General features: G+C 42.4%; 6 non-coding genes across 6 annotated transcripts; all 6 read right to left on the reverse strand.

Annotated features, from left to right (window-relative positions):
* Positions 1 to 1,971: 1,971 nt before the first annotated feature.
* On the reverse strand, positions 1,972 to 2,053 carry trnal-aag (transfer RNA leucine (anticodon AAG)). Its single transcript has one exon. It is a non-coding gene; the product is annotated as a tRNA-Leu (tRNA).
* A 3,283-nt stretch (positions 2,054 to 5,336) lies between these two features.
* On the reverse strand, positions 5,337 to 5,418 carry trnal-uag (transfer RNA leucine (anticodon UAG)). The gene has a single exon. It is a non-coding gene; the product is annotated as a tRNA-Leu (tRNA).
* A 573-nt stretch (positions 5,419 to 5,991) lies between these two features.
* Positions 5,992 to 6,073, reverse strand: trnal-uag (transfer RNA leucine (anticodon UAG)). Its single transcript has one exon. It is a non-coding gene; the product is annotated as a tRNA-Leu (tRNA).
* A 512-nt stretch (positions 6,074 to 6,585) lies between these two features.
* trnal-aag (transfer RNA leucine (anticodon AAG)) lies at positions 6,586 to 6,667 on the reverse strand. Its single transcript has one exon. It is a non-coding gene; the product is annotated as a tRNA-Leu (tRNA).
* Positions 6,668 to 9,625: 2,958 nt separating this feature from the next.
* trnal-aag (transfer RNA leucine (anticodon AAG)) lies at positions 9,626 to 9,707 on the reverse strand. The gene has a single exon. It is a non-coding gene; the product is annotated as a tRNA-Leu (tRNA).
* Positions 9,708 to 10,388: 681 nt separating this feature from the next.
* trnal-aag (transfer RNA leucine (anticodon AAG)) lies at positions 10,389 to 10,470 on the reverse strand. Its single transcript has one exon. It is a non-coding gene; the product is annotated as a tRNA-Leu (tRNA).
* Between the last annotated feature and the right edge of the window lie 6,381 nt (positions 10,471 to 16,851).

A 16,851-nucleotide genomic window follows, 5' to 3' on the forward strand; every position in this document is an offset into this window, starting at 1 on the left:
CCCACTCAGTGTTTTGCATCAACATTTGGAGGTTATTTATGTAAATAGTCTATCACACAGAAATATGTGAGGACACAGTTGTCCTTGTCAAATGGCAGTGGTGGGATTTGAACCCATGCCTCCTGAGAGGCTGGAGCCTTAGACCACTCAGCCACACTACCTTTTGAGAAGACCTGGTGCTATTGGGGAGGCCAATGTGCTAGATACTTTTTCCCACTCAGTGTTTTGCAACATTTTATCAACATTTAGATGACATGAAGAGATGGCAGTCCTTGTCAATGTTTTATGGCAGTGATGGCAGTCCTTCATAATGTTTTAAATGGATGTAGATACAGGTTCTTGCCTTTGGCAAGCACTTTTTCCCACTCAGTGTTTTGCATCAACATTTGGAGGTTATTTATGTAAATAGGCTATCACACACAAATATGCAAGGACACAGTTGTCCTTGTCAAATGGCTGTGGTGGGATTTGAACCCACGCCTCCTGAGAGACTGGAGCCTTAGACCACTCAGCCACACTACCTTTTGAGAAGATCTGGTGCTATTGGGGAGGCCAATGTGCTGGATACTTGCAGATGTTTGCTCAATTATGGGGAATCTGAAGGTTGTGCGAGCTACCCTTGGCACATCAGGTGAGACTGATCCAAAGGACACACCACAGACCAATAAAGATGGACATCAATTAGCAGAGGATGGTTTCGATCCATCGACCTCTGGGTTATGGGCCCAGCACGCTTCCGCTGCGCCACTCTGCTGTTAGTTTTCATGGACTGGGCTTGTACGTGTGAGGCTTGCTTTTCTGTTTAAGGCTAAAGAAAGCAGTGAAAACTAGTGAGCCAAGACGCCCAAAAACCACTCTGGGAGGGCACATAGCATCTAGTGCCTTTGCCAAATGAGTAAGAGCGACTTCCTTGATGGTTCATGTTTTCAATGGCTGTAGATACAGGTTCTTGCCTTGGTCAAGCACTTTTTCCCACTCAGTGTTTTGCAACATTTTATCAACATTTAGATGACATGAAGAGATGGCAGTGCTTGTCAATGTTTTATGGCAGTGATGGCAGTCCTTGTTAATGTTTTAAATGGATGTAGATACAGGTTCTTGCCTTTGGCAAGCACTTTTTCCCACTCAGTGTTTTGCATCAACATTTGGAGGTTATTTATGTAAATAGTCGATCACACACAAATATGTGAGGACACAGTTGTCCTTGTCAAATGGCAGTGGTGGGATTTGAACCCATGCCTCCTGAGAGACTGGAGCCTTAGACCACTCAGCCACACTACCTTTCAGGAAGATGTGGTGCTATTGGGGAGGCCAATGTGCTGGATACTTGCAGATGTTTGCTCAATTATGGGGAATCTGAAGGTTGCGCGATCTACCCTTGGCACATAAGGTCAGACTGATCCAAAGGACACACCACAGACCAATAAAGATGGACATCAATTAGCAGAGGATGGTTTCGATCCATCGACCTCTGGGTTATGGGCCCAGCACGCTTCCGCTGCGCCACTCTGCTCTTAGGTTTTATGGACTGGGCTTGTACGTGTGAGGCTTGCTGTTCTGTTTAAGGCTAAAGAAAGCAGTGAAAACTAGTGAGCCAAGACGCCCAAAAAACACTCTGGGAGGGCACATAGCATCTAGTGCCTTTGCCAAATGAGTAAGAGTGACTTCCTTGATGATTCATGTTTTCAATGGCTGTAGATACAGGTTCTTGCCTTTGGCAAGCACTTTTTCCCACTCAGTGTTTTGCAACATTTTATCAACATTTACATGACATGAAGAGAAGGCAGTCCTTTTCAATGTTTTATGGCAGTGATGGCAGTCCTTGTTAATGTTTTAAATGGATGTAGATACAGGTTCTTGCCTTTGGCAAGCACTTTTTCCCACTCAGTGTTTTGCATCAACATTTGGAGATAATTTATGTAAATAGTCTATCACACACAAGTATGTGAGGACACAGTTGTCCTTGTCAAATGGCAGTGGTGGGATTTGAACCCACGCCTCCTGAGAGACTGAAGCCTTAATCCAGCGCCTTAGACCACTCGGCCACACTACCTTTTGAGAAGACCTGGTGCTATGTGGGAGGCCAATGTGCTGGATACTTGCAGATGTTTGCTCAATTATGGGGAATCTGAAGGTTGCGCGAGCTACCCTTGGCACATAAGGTCAGACTGAAGAAAGCAGTGAAAACTAGTGAGCCAAGACGCCCAAAAACCACTCTGGGAGGGCACATAGCATCTAGTGCCTTTGCCAAATGAGTAAGAGCGACTTCCTTGATGGTTCATGTTTTCAATGGCTGTAGATACAGGTTCTTGCCTTTGGCAAGCACTTTTTCCCACTCAGTGTTTTGCAACATTTTATCAACATTTAGATGACATGAAGAGATGGCAGTCCTTGTCAATGTTTTATGGCAGTGATGGCAGTCCTTCTTAATGTTTTAAATGGATGTAGATACAGGTTCTTGCCTTTGGCAAGCACTTTTTCCCACTCAGTGTTTTGCATCAACATTTGGAGGTTATTTATGTAAATAGTCTATCACACACAAATATGTGAGGACACAGTTGTCCTTGTCAAATGGCAGTGGTGGGATTTGAACCCACGCCTTCTGAGAGACTGGAGCCTTAGACCACTCAGCCACACTACCTTTTGAGAAGACCTGGTGCTATTGGGGAGGCCAATGTGCTAGATACTTTTTCCCACTCAGTGTTTTGCAACATTTTATCAACATTTAGATGACATGAAGAGATGGCAGTCCTTGTCAATGTTTTATGGCAGTGATGGCAGTCCTTCATAATGTTTTAAATGGATGTAGATACAGGTTCTTGCCTTTGGCAAGCACTTTTTCCCACTCAGTGTTTTGCATCAACATTTGGAGGTTATTTATGTAAATAGGCTATCACACACAAATATGCAAGGACACAGTTGTCCTTGTCAAATGGCTGTGGTGGGATTTGAACCCATGCCTCCTGAGAGACTAGAGCCTTAGACCACTCAGCCACACTACCTTTTGAGAAGATCTGGTGCTATTGGGGAGGCCAATGTGCTGGATACTTGCAGATGTTTGCTCAATTATGGGGAATCTGAAGGTTGCGCGAGCTACCCTTGGCACATAAGGTCAGACTGAAGAAAGCAGTGAAAACTAGTGAGCCAAGACGCCCAAAAAACACTCTGGGAGGGCACATAGCATCTAGTGCCTTTGCCAAATGAGTAAGAGCGACTTCCTTGATGATTCATGTTTTCAATGGCTGTAGATACAGGTTCTTGCCTTTGGCAAGCACTTTTTCCCACTCAGTGTTTTGCATCAACATTTGGAGGTTATTTATGTAAATAGGCTATCACACACAAATATGCAAGGACACAGTTGTCCTTGTCAAATGGCTGTGGTGGGATTTGAACCCATGCCTCCTAAGAGACTGGAGCCTTAGACCACTCAGCCACACTACCTTTTGAGAAGATCTGGTGCTATTGGGGAGGCCAATGTGCTGGATACTTGCAGATGTTTGCTCAATTATGGGGAATCTGAAGGTTGCGCGAGCTACCCTTGGCACATAAGGTCAGACTGAAGAAAGCAGTGAAAACTAGTGAGCCAAGACGCCCAAAAAACACTCTGGGAGGGCACATAGCATCTAGTGCCTTTGCCAAATGAGTAAGAGCGACTTCCTTGATGATTCATGTTTTCAATGGCTGTAGATACAGGTTCTTGCCTTTGGCAAGCACTTTTTCCCACTCAGTGTTTTGCATCAACATTTGGAGATAATTTATGTAAATAGTCCATCACACACAAATATGTGAGGACACAGTTGTCCTTGTCAAATGGCAGTGGTGGGATTTGAACCCACGCCTCCTGAGAGACTGGAGCCTTAGACCACTTGGCCACACTACCTTTCAGGAAGATGTGGTGCTATTGGGGAGGCCAATGTGCTGGATACTTGCAGATGTTTGCTCAATTATGGGGAATCTGAAGGTTGCGCGATCTACCCTTGGCACATAAGGTCAGACTGATCCAAAGGACACACCACAGACCAATAAAGACGGACATCAATTAGCAGAGGATGGTTTCGATCAATCGACCTCTGGGTTATGGGCCCAGCACGCTTCCGCTGCGCCACTCTGCTCTTAGTTTTTATGGACTGGGCTTGTACGTGTGAGGCTTGCTTTTCTGTTTAAGGCTAAAGAAAGCAGTGAAAACTAGTGAGCCAAGACACCCAAAAAACACTCTGGGAGGGCACATAGCATCTAGTGCCTTTGCCAAATGAGTAAGAGCGACTTCCTTGATGGTTCATGTTTGCAATGGCTGTAGATACAGGTTCTTGCCTTGGTCAAGCACTTTTTCCCACTCAGTGTTTTGCAACATTTTATCAACATTTAGATGACATGAAGAGATGGCAGTCCTTGTCAATGTTTTATGGCAGTGATGGCAGTCCTTGTTAATGTTTTAAATGGATGTAGATACAGGTTCTTGCCTTTGGCAAGCACTTTTTCCCACTCAGTGTTTTGCATCAACATTTGGAGGTTATTTATGTAAACAGTCTATCACACACAAATATGTGAGGACACAGTTGTCCTTGTCAAATGGCAGTGGTGGGATTTGAACCCACGCCTCCTGAAAGACTGGAGCCTTAGACCACTTTGCCACACTACCTTTCAGGAAGATGTGGCGCTATTGGGGAGGCCAATGTGCTGGATACTTGCAGATGTTTGCTCAATTATGGGGAATCTGAAGGTTGCGCGATCTACCCTTGGCACATAAGGTCAGACTGATCCAAAGGACACACCACAGACCAATAAAGATGGACATCAATTAGCAGAGGATGGTTTTGATCCATCGACCTCTGGGTTATGGGCCCAGCATGCTTCCGCTGCGCCACTCTGCTCTTAGTTTTCATGGACTGGGCTTGTACGTGTGAGGCTTGCTTTTCTGTTTAAGGCTAAAGAAAGCAGTGAAAACTAGTGAGCCAAGACGCCCAAAAAACACTCTGGGAGGGCACATAGCATCTAGTGCCTTTGCCAAATGAGTAAGAGCGACTTCCTTGATGGTTCATGTTTTCAATGGCTGTCGATACAGGTTCTTGCCTTTGGCAAGCACTTTTTCCCATTCAGTGTTTTGCAACATTTTATCAACATTTAGATGACATGAAGAGATGGCAGTCCTTGTCAATGTTTTATGGCAGTGATGGCAGTCCTTCTTAATGTTTTAAATGGATGTAGATACAGGTTCTTGCCTTTGGCAAGCACTTTTTCCAACTCAGTGTTTTGCATCAACATTTGGAGGTTGGAGGTTATTTATGTAAATAGTCTATCACACACAAATATGTGAGGACACAGTTGTCCTTGTCAAATGGCAGTGGTGGGATTTGAACCCACGCCTCCTGAGAGACTGGAGCCTAAATCCAGCGCCTTAGACCACTCGGCCACACTACCTTTCAGGAAGATGTGGTGCTATTGGGGAGGCCAATGTGCTGGATACTTGCAGATGTTTGCTCAATTATGGGGAATCTGAAGGTTGCGCGAGCTACCCTTGGCACATAAGGTCAGACTGAAGAAAGCAGTGAAAACTAGTGAGCCAAGACGCCCAAAAACCACTCTGGGAGGGCACATAGCATCTGGTGCCTTTGCCAAATGAGTTAGAGCGACTTCCTTGATGGTTCATGTTTTCAATGGCTGTAGATACAGGTTCTTGCCTTGGTCTTCCTTGATGGTTCATGTTTTCAATGGCTGTAGATACAGGTTCTTGCCTTGGTCAAGCACTTTTTCCCACTCAGTGTTTTGCAACATTTTATCAACATTTAGATGACATGAAGAGATGGCAGTCCTTGTCAATGTTTTATGGCAGTGATGGCAGTCCTTGTTAATGTTTTAAATGGATGTAGATACAGGTTCTTGCCTTTGGCAAGCACTTTTTCCCACTCAGTGTTTTGCATCAACATTTGGAGGTTATTTATGTAAATAGTCTATCACACACAAATATGTGAGGACACAGTTGTCCTTGTCAAATGGCAGTGGTGGGATTTGAACCCACGCCTCCTGAGAGACTGGAGCCTAAATCCAGCGCCTTAGACCACTCGGCCACACTACCTTTCAGGAAGACGTGGTGCTATTGGGGAGGCCAATGTGCTTGCAGATGTTTGCTCAATTATGGGGAATCTGAAGGTTGCGCGAGCTACCCTTGGCACATAAGGTCAGACTGAAGAAAGCAGTGAAAACTAGTGAGCCAAGACGCCCAAAAAACACTCTGGGAGGGCACATAGCATCTAGTGCCTTTGCCAAATGAGTAAGAGCGACTTCCTTGATGGTTCATGTTTTCAATGGCTGTAGATACAGGTTCTTGCCTTTGTCAAGCACTTTTTCCCACTCAGTGTTTTGCAACATTTTATCAACATTTAGATGACATGAAGAGATGGCAGTCCTTGCCAATGTTTTATGGCAGTGATGGCAGTCCTTGTTAATGTTTTAAATGGATTTAGATACAGGTTCTTGCCTTTGGCAAGCACTTTTTCCCACTCAGTGTTTTGCATCAACATTTGGAGGTTATTTATGTAAATAGGCTATCACACATAAATATGCAAGGATACAGTTGTACTTGTCAGATGGCAGTGGTGGAATTTAAACCCACGCCTCCTGAGAGACTGGAGCCTTAATCCAGCGCCTTAGACCACTCTGCCACACTACCTTTCTAAAAGACTTGGTGCTATTGGGGAGGCCAATGTGCTGGATACTTGCAGATGTTTGCTCAATTATGGGGAATCTGAAGGTTGCGCGAGCTACCCTTGGCACATAAGGTCAGACTGATCCAAAGGACACACCACAGACCAATAAATATGGACATCAATTAGCAGAGGATGGTTTAGATCCATCGACCTCTGGGTTATGGGCCCAGCACGCTTCTGCTGCGCCACTCTGCTGTTAGCTTTCATGGACTGGGCTTGTACGTGTGAGGCTTCCTTTTCTTTTCAAGGATAAAGAAAGCGGTGAAAACTAGTGATCCAAGATGCCCAAAAAACACTCTGGGAGGGCACATAGCATCTAGTGCCTTTGCCAAATGGGTTAGAGCGACTTCCTTGATGGTTCATGTTTTCAATGGCTGTAGATACAGGTTCTTGCCTTTGGCAAGCACTTTTTCCCACTCAGTGTTTTGCAACATTTTATCAACATTTAGATGACATGAAGAGATGGCAGTCCTTGTCAATGTTTTATGGCAGTGATGGCAGTCCTTCTTAATGTTTTAAATGGATGTAGATACAGGTTCTTGCCTTTGGCAAGCACTTTTTCCCACTCAGTGTTTTGCATCAACATTTGGAGGTTATTTATGTAAATAGGCTATCACACACAAATATGCAAGGACACAGTTGTCCTTGTCAAATGGCAGTGGTGGGATTTGAACCCACACCTCCTGAGAGACTGGAGCCTTAGACCACTCAGCCACACTACCTTTTGAGAAGATCTGGTGCTATTGGGGAGGCCAATGTGCTGGATACTTGCAGATGTTTGCTCAATTATGGGGAATCTGAAGGTTGTGCGAGCTACCCTTGGCACATAAGGTGAGACTGATCCAAAGGACACACCACAGACCAATAAAGATGGACATCAATTAGCAGAGGATGGTTTCCATCCATCGACCTCTGGGTTATGGGCCCAGCACGCTTCCGCTGCGCCACTCTGCTGTTAGTTTTCATGGACTGGGCTTGTACGTGTGAGGCTTGCTTTTCTGTTTAAGGCTAAAGAAAGCAGTGAAAACTAGTGAGCCAAGACGCCCAAAAACCACTCTGGGAGGGCACATAGCATCTAGTGCCTTTGCCAAATGAGTAAGAGCGACTTCCTTGATGGTTCATGTTTTCAATGGCTGTAGATACAGGTTCTTGCCTTTGGCAAGCACTTTTTCCCACTCAGTGTTTTGCAACATTTTATCAACATTTAGATGACATGAAGAGATGGCAGTCCTTGTCAATGTTTTATGGCAGTGATGGCAGTCCTTCTTAATGTTACAAATGGATGTAGATACAGGTTCTTGCCTTTGGCAAGCACTTTTTCCCACTCAGTGTTTTGCATCAACATTTGGAGGTTATTTATGTAAATAGTCTATCACACACAAATATGTGAGGACACAGTTGTCCTTGTCAAATGGCAGTGGTGGGATTTGAACCCACGCCTCCTGAGAGACTGGAGCCTTAGACCACTCAGCCGCACTACCTTTTGAGAAGATCTGGTGCTATTGGGGAGGCCAATGTGCTGGATACTTGCAGATGTTTGCTCAATTATGGGGAATCTGAAGGTTGCGCGAGCTACCCTTGGCACATAAGGTCAGACTGATCCAAAGGACACACCACAGACCAATAAAGATGGACATCAATTAGCAGAGGATGGTTTCCATCCATCGACCTCTGGGTTATGGGCCCAGCACGCTTCCGCTGCGCCACTCTGCTCTTAGTTTTCATGGACTGGGCTTGTACGTGTGAGGCTTGCTTTTCTGTTTAAGGCTAAAGAAAGCAGTGAAAACTAGTGAGCCAAGACACCCAAAAAACACTCTGGGAGGGCACATAGCATCTAGTGCCTTTGCCAAATGAGTAAGAGCGACTTCCTTGATGGTTCATGTTTTCAATGGCTGTAGATACAGGTTCTTGCCTTGGTCAAGCACTTTTTCCCACTCAGTGTTTTGCAACATTTTATCAACATTTAGATGACATGAAGAGATGGCAGTCCTTGTCAATGTTTTATGGCAGTGATGGCAGGCCTTGTTAATGTTTTAAATGGATGTAGATACAGGTTCTTGCCTTTGGCAAGCACTTTTTCCCACTCAGTGTTTTGCATCAACATTTGGAGGTTATTTATGTAAATAGTCTATCACACACAAATATGTGAGGACACAGTTGTCCTTGTCAAATGGCAGTGGTGGGATTTGAACCGACGCCTCCTGAGAGACTGGAGCCTTAGACCACTTGGCCACACTACCTTTCAGGAAGATGTGGTGCTATTGGGGAGGCCAATGTGCTGGATACTTGCAGATGTTTGCTCAATTATGGGGAATCTGAAGGTTGCGCGATCTACCCTTGGCACATAAGGTCAGACTGATCCGAAGGACACACCACAGACCAATAAAGACGGACATCAATTAGCAGAGGATGGTTTCGATCAATCGACCTCTGGGTTATGGGCCCAGCACCCTTCCGCTGCGCCACTCTGCTCTTAGATTTTATGGACTGGGCTTGTACGTGTGAGGCTTGCTTTTCTGTTTAAGGCTAAAGAAAGCAGTGAAAACTAGTGAGCCAAGACACCCAAAAAACACTCTGGGAGGGCACATAGCATCTAGTGCCTTTGCCAAATGAGTAAGAGCGACTTCCTTGATGGTTCATGTTTGCAATGGCTGTAGATACAGGTTCTTGCCTTGGTCAAGCACTTTTTCCCACTCAGTGTTTTGCAACATTTTATCAACATTTAGATGACATGAAGAGATGGCAGTCCTTGTCAATGTTTTATGGCAGTCCTTGTTAATGTTTTAAATGGATGTAGATACAGGTTCTTGCCTTTGGCAAGCACTTTTTCCCACTCAGTGTTTTGCATCAACATTTGGAGGTTATTTATGTAAATAGGCTATCACACATAAATGTGCAAGGATACAGTTGTACTTGTCAGATGGCAGTGGTGGAATTTGAACCCACGCCTCCTGAGAGACTGGAGCCTTAATCCAGCGCCTTAGACCACTCGGCCACACTACCTTTTGAGAAGACCTGATGCTATTTGGGAGGCCAATGTGCTGGATACTTGCAGATGTTTGCTCAATTATGGGGAATCTGAAGTTTGCGCTAGCTACCCTTGGCACATAAGGTCAGACTGATCCAAAGGACACACCACAGACCAATAAAGATGGACATCAATTAGCAGAGGATGGTGTCGATCCATCGACCTCTGGGTTATGGGCCCAGCACGCTTCCGCTGCGCCACTCTGCTGTTAGTTTTCATGGACTGGGCTTGTACGTGTGAGGCTTCCTTTTCTGTTTAAGGCTAAAGAAAGCAGTGAAAACTAGTGAGCCAAGACGCCCAAAAAACACTCTGGGAGGGCACATAGCATCTAGTGCCTTTGCCAAATGAGTAAGAGCGACTTCCTTGATGGTTCATGTTTGCAATGGCTGTAGATACAGGTTCTTGCCTTTGGCAAGCACTTTTTCCCACTCAGTGTTTTGCAACATTTTATCAACATTTAGATGACATGAAGAGATGGCAGTCCTTGTCAATGTTTTATGGCAGTCCTTGTTAATGTTTTAAATGGATGTAGATACAGGTTCTTGCCTTTGGCAAGCACTTTTTCCCACTCAGTGTTTTGCATCAACTTTTGGAGGTTATTTATGTAATTAGGTTATCACACATAAATATGCAAGGATACAGTTGTACTTGTCAGATGGCAGTGGTGGGATTTGAACCCACGCCTCCTGAGAGACTGGAGCCTTAATCCAGCACCTTAGACCACTCGGCCACACTACCTTTTGAGAAGACCTGGTGCTATTGGGGAGGCCAATGTGCTGGATACTTGCAGATGTTTGCTCAATTATGGGGAATCTGAAGGTTGCGCGAGCTACCCTTGGCACATAAGGTCAGACTGATCCAAAGGACACACCACAGACCAATAAAGATGGACATCAATTAGCAGAGGATGGTTTCGATCCATTGACCTCTGGGTTATGGGCCCAGCACGCTTCCGCTGCGCCACTCTGCTGTTAGTTTTCATGGACGGGGCTTGTACGTGTGAGGCTTGCTTTTCTGTTTAAGGCTAAAGAAAGCAGTGAAAACTAGTGAGCCAAGACGCCCAAAAAACACTCTGGGAGGGCACAAAGCATCTAGACATAGACCACTCGGCATACCTTTTTTAACATGAACAAATTAAAATCAGAATTCCAATTCACATTTTTCCCTCTTGTCCAGAAATTTTTTCATGCGATTGGTCCTTAGAAAACCTGCCAACACTCATTGTGGGAGGGCACAAAGCATCTAGTGCCTTTGCCAAATGAGTAAGAGCGACTTCCTTGATGGTTTATGTTTTCAATGGCTGTAGATACAGGTTCTTGCCTTTGGCAAGCACTTTTTCCCACTTAGTGTTTTGCAATATTCTATCAACATTTAGAGGTTATTCAAGTAAATAGTCCATGACATGAAGAGATGGCAGTCCTTTAGGTCACTCTGACCTTATGTGTTCTTTTTTTCCGATGATAAAGGATCCATTGTTTTAACTGTCGGAAGTGCACTGGTCAGAGTTCCGCATCATCCTGACACACAAGTAAGCTGTTGGGAGAATCATAGTGAGGGGTGGCAGCAGCACCTGCCTAAGTACTTTGTCATGTGTGCAGATTTTATGGCATGTCCTTGCCTCCTCCCTGTGGTCTGTCAAGAGCCTCCAGAGCCTGTAGCTGTACCTACCAACAGATGACTCATGAGAGTGTATGCGAAGGACATCATGACCATAATGGATCACATCAAGGCCAGAATCACTTCAGTTGTTTGGTCTATTTTGAAAATGGTACTAAGGTAATAGTATCTCAAATTACTTAACATCATGTAAATAAATACAATTAGAAGTATTTAGTTCACAACCTTTTTCATTTTGGGGTGTATTTTTATAGATCACCAAGAAGCTCGCAGGGCCAGCAAAGGGGGCCACACAGTGACAGATGATCCTCATCAGCATCCTGACTGCACAGGGAGGACCTGGCCTGTTTGTCATGGTGGCAGACCTCATTTAGATGTACAGCCAGGCCAGTAACACCAAGGAGGGCCAGATTCTCCAATTATCTTTACATTATATATGCTTCCTCTTGGAAATATTCTGAGGAAACACTCCATACAGTTTCATTGTTATGCAGATGATACTCAGCTTTATGTATCAATAAAGCCTGATGGCACCAGTCAGTTATGTAAGCTAGAAACATGCCTTAAGGACATTAGGACCTGGATGACCAGAATTGTTTTGCTACTTAACTCAGACAAGACTGAAGTTATTGTGTTAGGCCCTAAAAACCTCAAAGAGACTTTTTCTAGTGATTTGACTGTCCTTAATGACATCAGCCTGGCATCTAGCACCACTGTTAGGAATCTAGGAGTTCTATTTGATCAAGATATGTCCTTTAGCTCTCACATCAGGCACATTTCAAGAACAGCCTATTTTCACCTTCGTAATATATCCAAGATCAGGAATATCCTGTTGCAAAATGATGCAGAAAAACTAGTTCATGCATTTGTTACCTCCAGATTGGAATATTGTAATTGTCTTTTGTCAGGGTGCTTTGGTAAGTCTCTAAAGACTCTTCAACTAGTCCAGAATGCTGCAGCTCGTGTACTGACTAGAACTAGGAAAAGGGACCACATTACTCCTGTGTTGGCTTCTCTGCACTGGCTCCCTATACAGTCTAGAATAGAACTGAAGATCCTTCTTCTCACTTACAAAGCTCTAAATGGCCAGGCACCATCTTATCTTAAGGAGCTACTAGTGCCGTACTGTACCTCGAGAACATTACGGTCCCAGAATGCTGGGACCGTAATGTTCTCGAGGTAAAGTGTACTATGGGAGGTAAAGCCTTCAGTTATCGGGCTCCTCTCCTCTGGAATCGTCTTCAGACACAGTCTGTATTTTTAAGAATAGACTTAAAACTTTCTTTTTTGTTAACTCTTATAGTTAGGGCTGGTGCTGGTATAGACCAGCTCTTAGTTATGCTGCTATAGGCTTAGACTACCGGGGGAACTGGCACCTTGAGCTCCTCTCTCTCTCTCTCTCTCTCTATCTCTCTCTCTCTCTGTCTCTCTGCATATACAGTACATCATATTACTGCATGTATCTATCTGGAAATCTCAGTCACTAACCACCTACTTTCCTGAGAGCTCTTGAGCTCTCTTAGGCTCCTCGAGATGCCAGAACAATTATTACAGGTATTTTACCTGCTACAAAACTACAAAACTGACTGATACAATAGGTGTAAAAATGTACTATTATAGTCATCTATATATTAAAATGTATTTTTTAATTAACATTTTGACCAGTTAAAATGTGTCCCAGATTTTTCTCAACTCCGTCAGAAAACAATCAGGCCTAAAAAGAGGTGAGCTACAACTAAAGGACCCTTGTCTAAAATCAGAACTCTGAGAAACTTAAAAAACTGAAATGGCAACTTACCACATATATCATAATTATAATTTATACTCCATTGATCCCGCGAGGGGAAATTCATTTTTACACTCTGTCTAGTAAACATGCTACACAAACAAAGGCCGAAATACACAAACAGGATCCTATGGACATGCACTAATGAAGAGGTCTCAGAGTGAGGGGGCTGCCTCGGCAGTGCCCAGGCACCTCTCCAGCTTCCAGGCCAATTTCTGGACTTGAACTGGCAACCCTCCGATATGCCGATATGCTGTTAAATGAAAAAAATATAACATTTGTGTCAACTCCGTAAAATGCATCCGTCTGACAGGTGTGATGTAACTCCATTTTCTTTAATGGAGTAATTTAATACTTTTTTTTTCAAAATTTGTCAATTTCCATGTCCCTTGTTTAATTCATTTTCTATTACGATATTTTACTAAAGATCGCTAGCATTAGCATGCTAACACTACAAAGGGGCGCGAGTTGTTTTGGTTTCATGCTGGTGCTCAAGGGCGACAACTGATGGATCAAAAAATTGCATATTCTTCCTTTAAACACGTAATTTTAATGGATGGATATTATATAGTCTGAGGTCTTTATATGATGCCAACTCCGTCATTGAGGTGTCACCTTTGTCAGATAGATTTATTTGTAGAATCAAAAGAAACCAAACTTTGGGATAGTACAGTTTATTAAATAATGTTGTTTTTAATAAAAATAAATGTATTAAACATTTTCTCGAGGTTTTATTTTAAAATACTGTAACTTTTTGTTTGTCTGACAGAGTTGACAAAAGTCTTGAGCTGCAGAAAATGGTATTTTAGGAAAAAATAAATCACTGGGAGGGTGGCCCATTACAGGTTTTGATAGCCAAGACTTTGATCTTTTTGAATATATTTTCTCAGCATAATTGAAGAGGAAAACAGTTTGATACCGTATATACCCACCCTTCTGTCTGTCCATTTGTCTATCTACTTCTTTGACTCTATTCATTCTCTCTTTCTGCAGTAAAGGTACATTTTGCTTGCCCCAGCTGCCTTGTGCTTGCTCATCATATGTTCAGCACAGTCTCTATAAAGCACATTGAATTTACATTTGCATGAAATATGCTAAACAAATGAAAATAAATGAAATCTCTTTAGCTGCTCAAAAATTAAGAAAATGTCAGCTTTTTTGGATTTATCTCGCATTTTGCTTTAGTTAAGTTTTTATAATTGAAGCACCATTCAATTCTTGTTCTCACGAATGGTAACTTTGAACAGCACATTAACCTTGCTTAACATATCTACCTACCCACATCAGTGGTAAAAAAATAAAAAAGGGATTCTCGATCATAACACCAAACAGCGACTGCTGCTGATGCCAACCAGAACCAACAGCTTGCACCACCAAAAACCTACACACCATGTGAACCAACAGAACGGTAAATAATAGAGATTGGTCAACACACAGTTTTCACATAGCTTGTCATGGCTGAATACAATAGACAATGTTCTTTCTGCCAGGGCTTGCAAGCTGTCATGTAGAATGAGAGAAAATGGTTTGTAAGCCAAGTATTTATTTTACCTAGATCTTAGCCCAACAGAGTAAGCCACATTTTGAGTGCTCGATCTTCTGTAAAAAGTGAAATACTGGTATAGCAATCATCTTCTTCACACACGTACAAAAACACAAAATGAATATGCTGACATAAATGTGTATTTTTTTGTGACAGCTTACATGATATCTTAATTTTTTAAAATGCTTTAACCCTCTGAGGTCTGAGGCTGTTTTGACCGTTTCGCTATAATTGTCATTTTACTTATATCTGACTACATCAAAAATGTTTATCATGTCAGTGCCTGGTATCATTTTTTTCAGCACAACCTCACCTTTATGATTTGACCATTCCTTAGTCACCTAGAGATACTGTATCAACACACAGGACTCAAACACACACTAAAAATAGAGAATTTGTTTTTTAATTGATTACTTTTTTATTCTAAAAAACACAGAGTGCTGGAGGAACTTGATAAAAATGAACTTCAAATGTATACAAATTGAAATATAAAAATAAAATTTGGAAAAGAACAAGAATTGATTCAAATTTTTACAAAAACAGTAGGCTTGTACATAGGCCTTTTTTGTATTCTAGCTATGCCACTGCTCCAAAAAGTCCCTGCCACTACTCAAAACTGCTCCTGGGAACTGTTTTGAGCAGTGACAAAGCTAAAATAATAATAATAATTATCAAAATAATAAATGGAAATATATAAAGGACATTTGGTATTCAAATATTTACAAAAAAAGCAGGTTTGTCCATAGGCGTTTTTTGTATTTTATCAATCAAACACATTTCAAACAACAAAAACATGAGAGAAAACAAACACAAGTCTGTCTAACCTTGTCACACATGTTGGTTGATGAATAATAAAAAGCATGACAGCATTTACAATGTAGGTAAGTGTAGCGTATCTACTTTTTAATATCTAATATACATAACTCGAGGCACCATCCTTGTTAAGTAAGGAAACTAATATTACTTGTAGTAATTAATGAATCTATAAATCTGTCTCATATCATTGGGATGAATTCTCAAGTAGTAAAAACCATAAAATTACACAGACAAAGTACTGAAATTTTATATGAAAGTTTAATAAAGAAAAATGATGAACAGAAGAATATAAAGGAAATGCAAAGGTAATATCAGTATAATTACAACAGTGATATAACTTGAATAACAATAACATTGAATGGTTTAGATTGTCATGGTGAGATCCTTATGTCAAGTTTGGAGTTTAACTATATTGTTTGAGGGATTTAACAAAGTGGGATTTTGAGAAATAAAAATAAAAAGGGAACTTAATAAATTTGATGAAGTTGACTCTGAGGCTTTGACTCGGATACCACAAGCTTGACTCAACACCCCAATCTCATAATCAGAACGCTTCCTTATTTATGCGTAGTGTTCAATTGAACTCCGCCGAGTGGTACCAAGACTTCCCGTTGATTTCTTTCAGCTCAGGAATGCCGGTGGCCCACGATAACCGCCGTAGCAGGTCTGGTCGGAGTCGACAATGAGATGGGTTTGAAGAAAAACACAGCGGTCCAAGCGGTTATCCGGGGGTCCTTCTCTCAGCGGCTCAAAGAGTCTTAATTAACGTTCGTCAGGATCGACGCTCGTTGATTCTCACTTGACTTGAATGGTCACTTGTAGTCAAGGGTGAGGATAGAGAAAATAATGTTCTGGGAGATGAATGAGCAATACTTCAAAAAGAAAAGAAAGCAGCACTAAATCTTAGGCTGTAAGAAAAAGCCTTAGAATGCGTGCGTGAAGAATCAGGGTTGGTTTAAGTTGGATTCGAGTTCTGCAGGTCCTGCGAATCCGGACTTAAATTCAATGAGTTTTGCGTCGGCAAAACTTGAAGAAACAACGTGGTTCGAAAAAATAATTCACGAGAGACATCTAAAAGGGGGAAGAAATAGTTTCAGAATAAAATTTACAAGAAGAGAAAAAAAATGACGAGAGGAAAAAAGCGAACAAAAAAAAAAGCGAGGAAAAAGCCCTGAGCTCCTGAGAGACGAGCTACTTATCCTGAGGATGACTTTACGAGGGGGCGGGGCCTAATATCTAACCCGCCTCCGATTTTTAACTTTAAATTTAATCCACTCCGACTTCTTTACTTATTAAGAGCATAAATAAGAACTTTGATCATATGAACATCACCATGTCAATATTCGTATGTAGGATT

Source organism: Labrus bergylta, chromosome 9, assembly GCF_963930695.1.
Source record: "Labrus bergylta chromosome 9, fLabBer1.1, whole genome shotgun sequence".
In the NCBI taxonomy this organism is placed as follows: domain Eukaryota; kingdom Metazoa; phylum Chordata; class Actinopteri; order Labriformes; family Labridae; genus Labrus; species Labrus bergylta.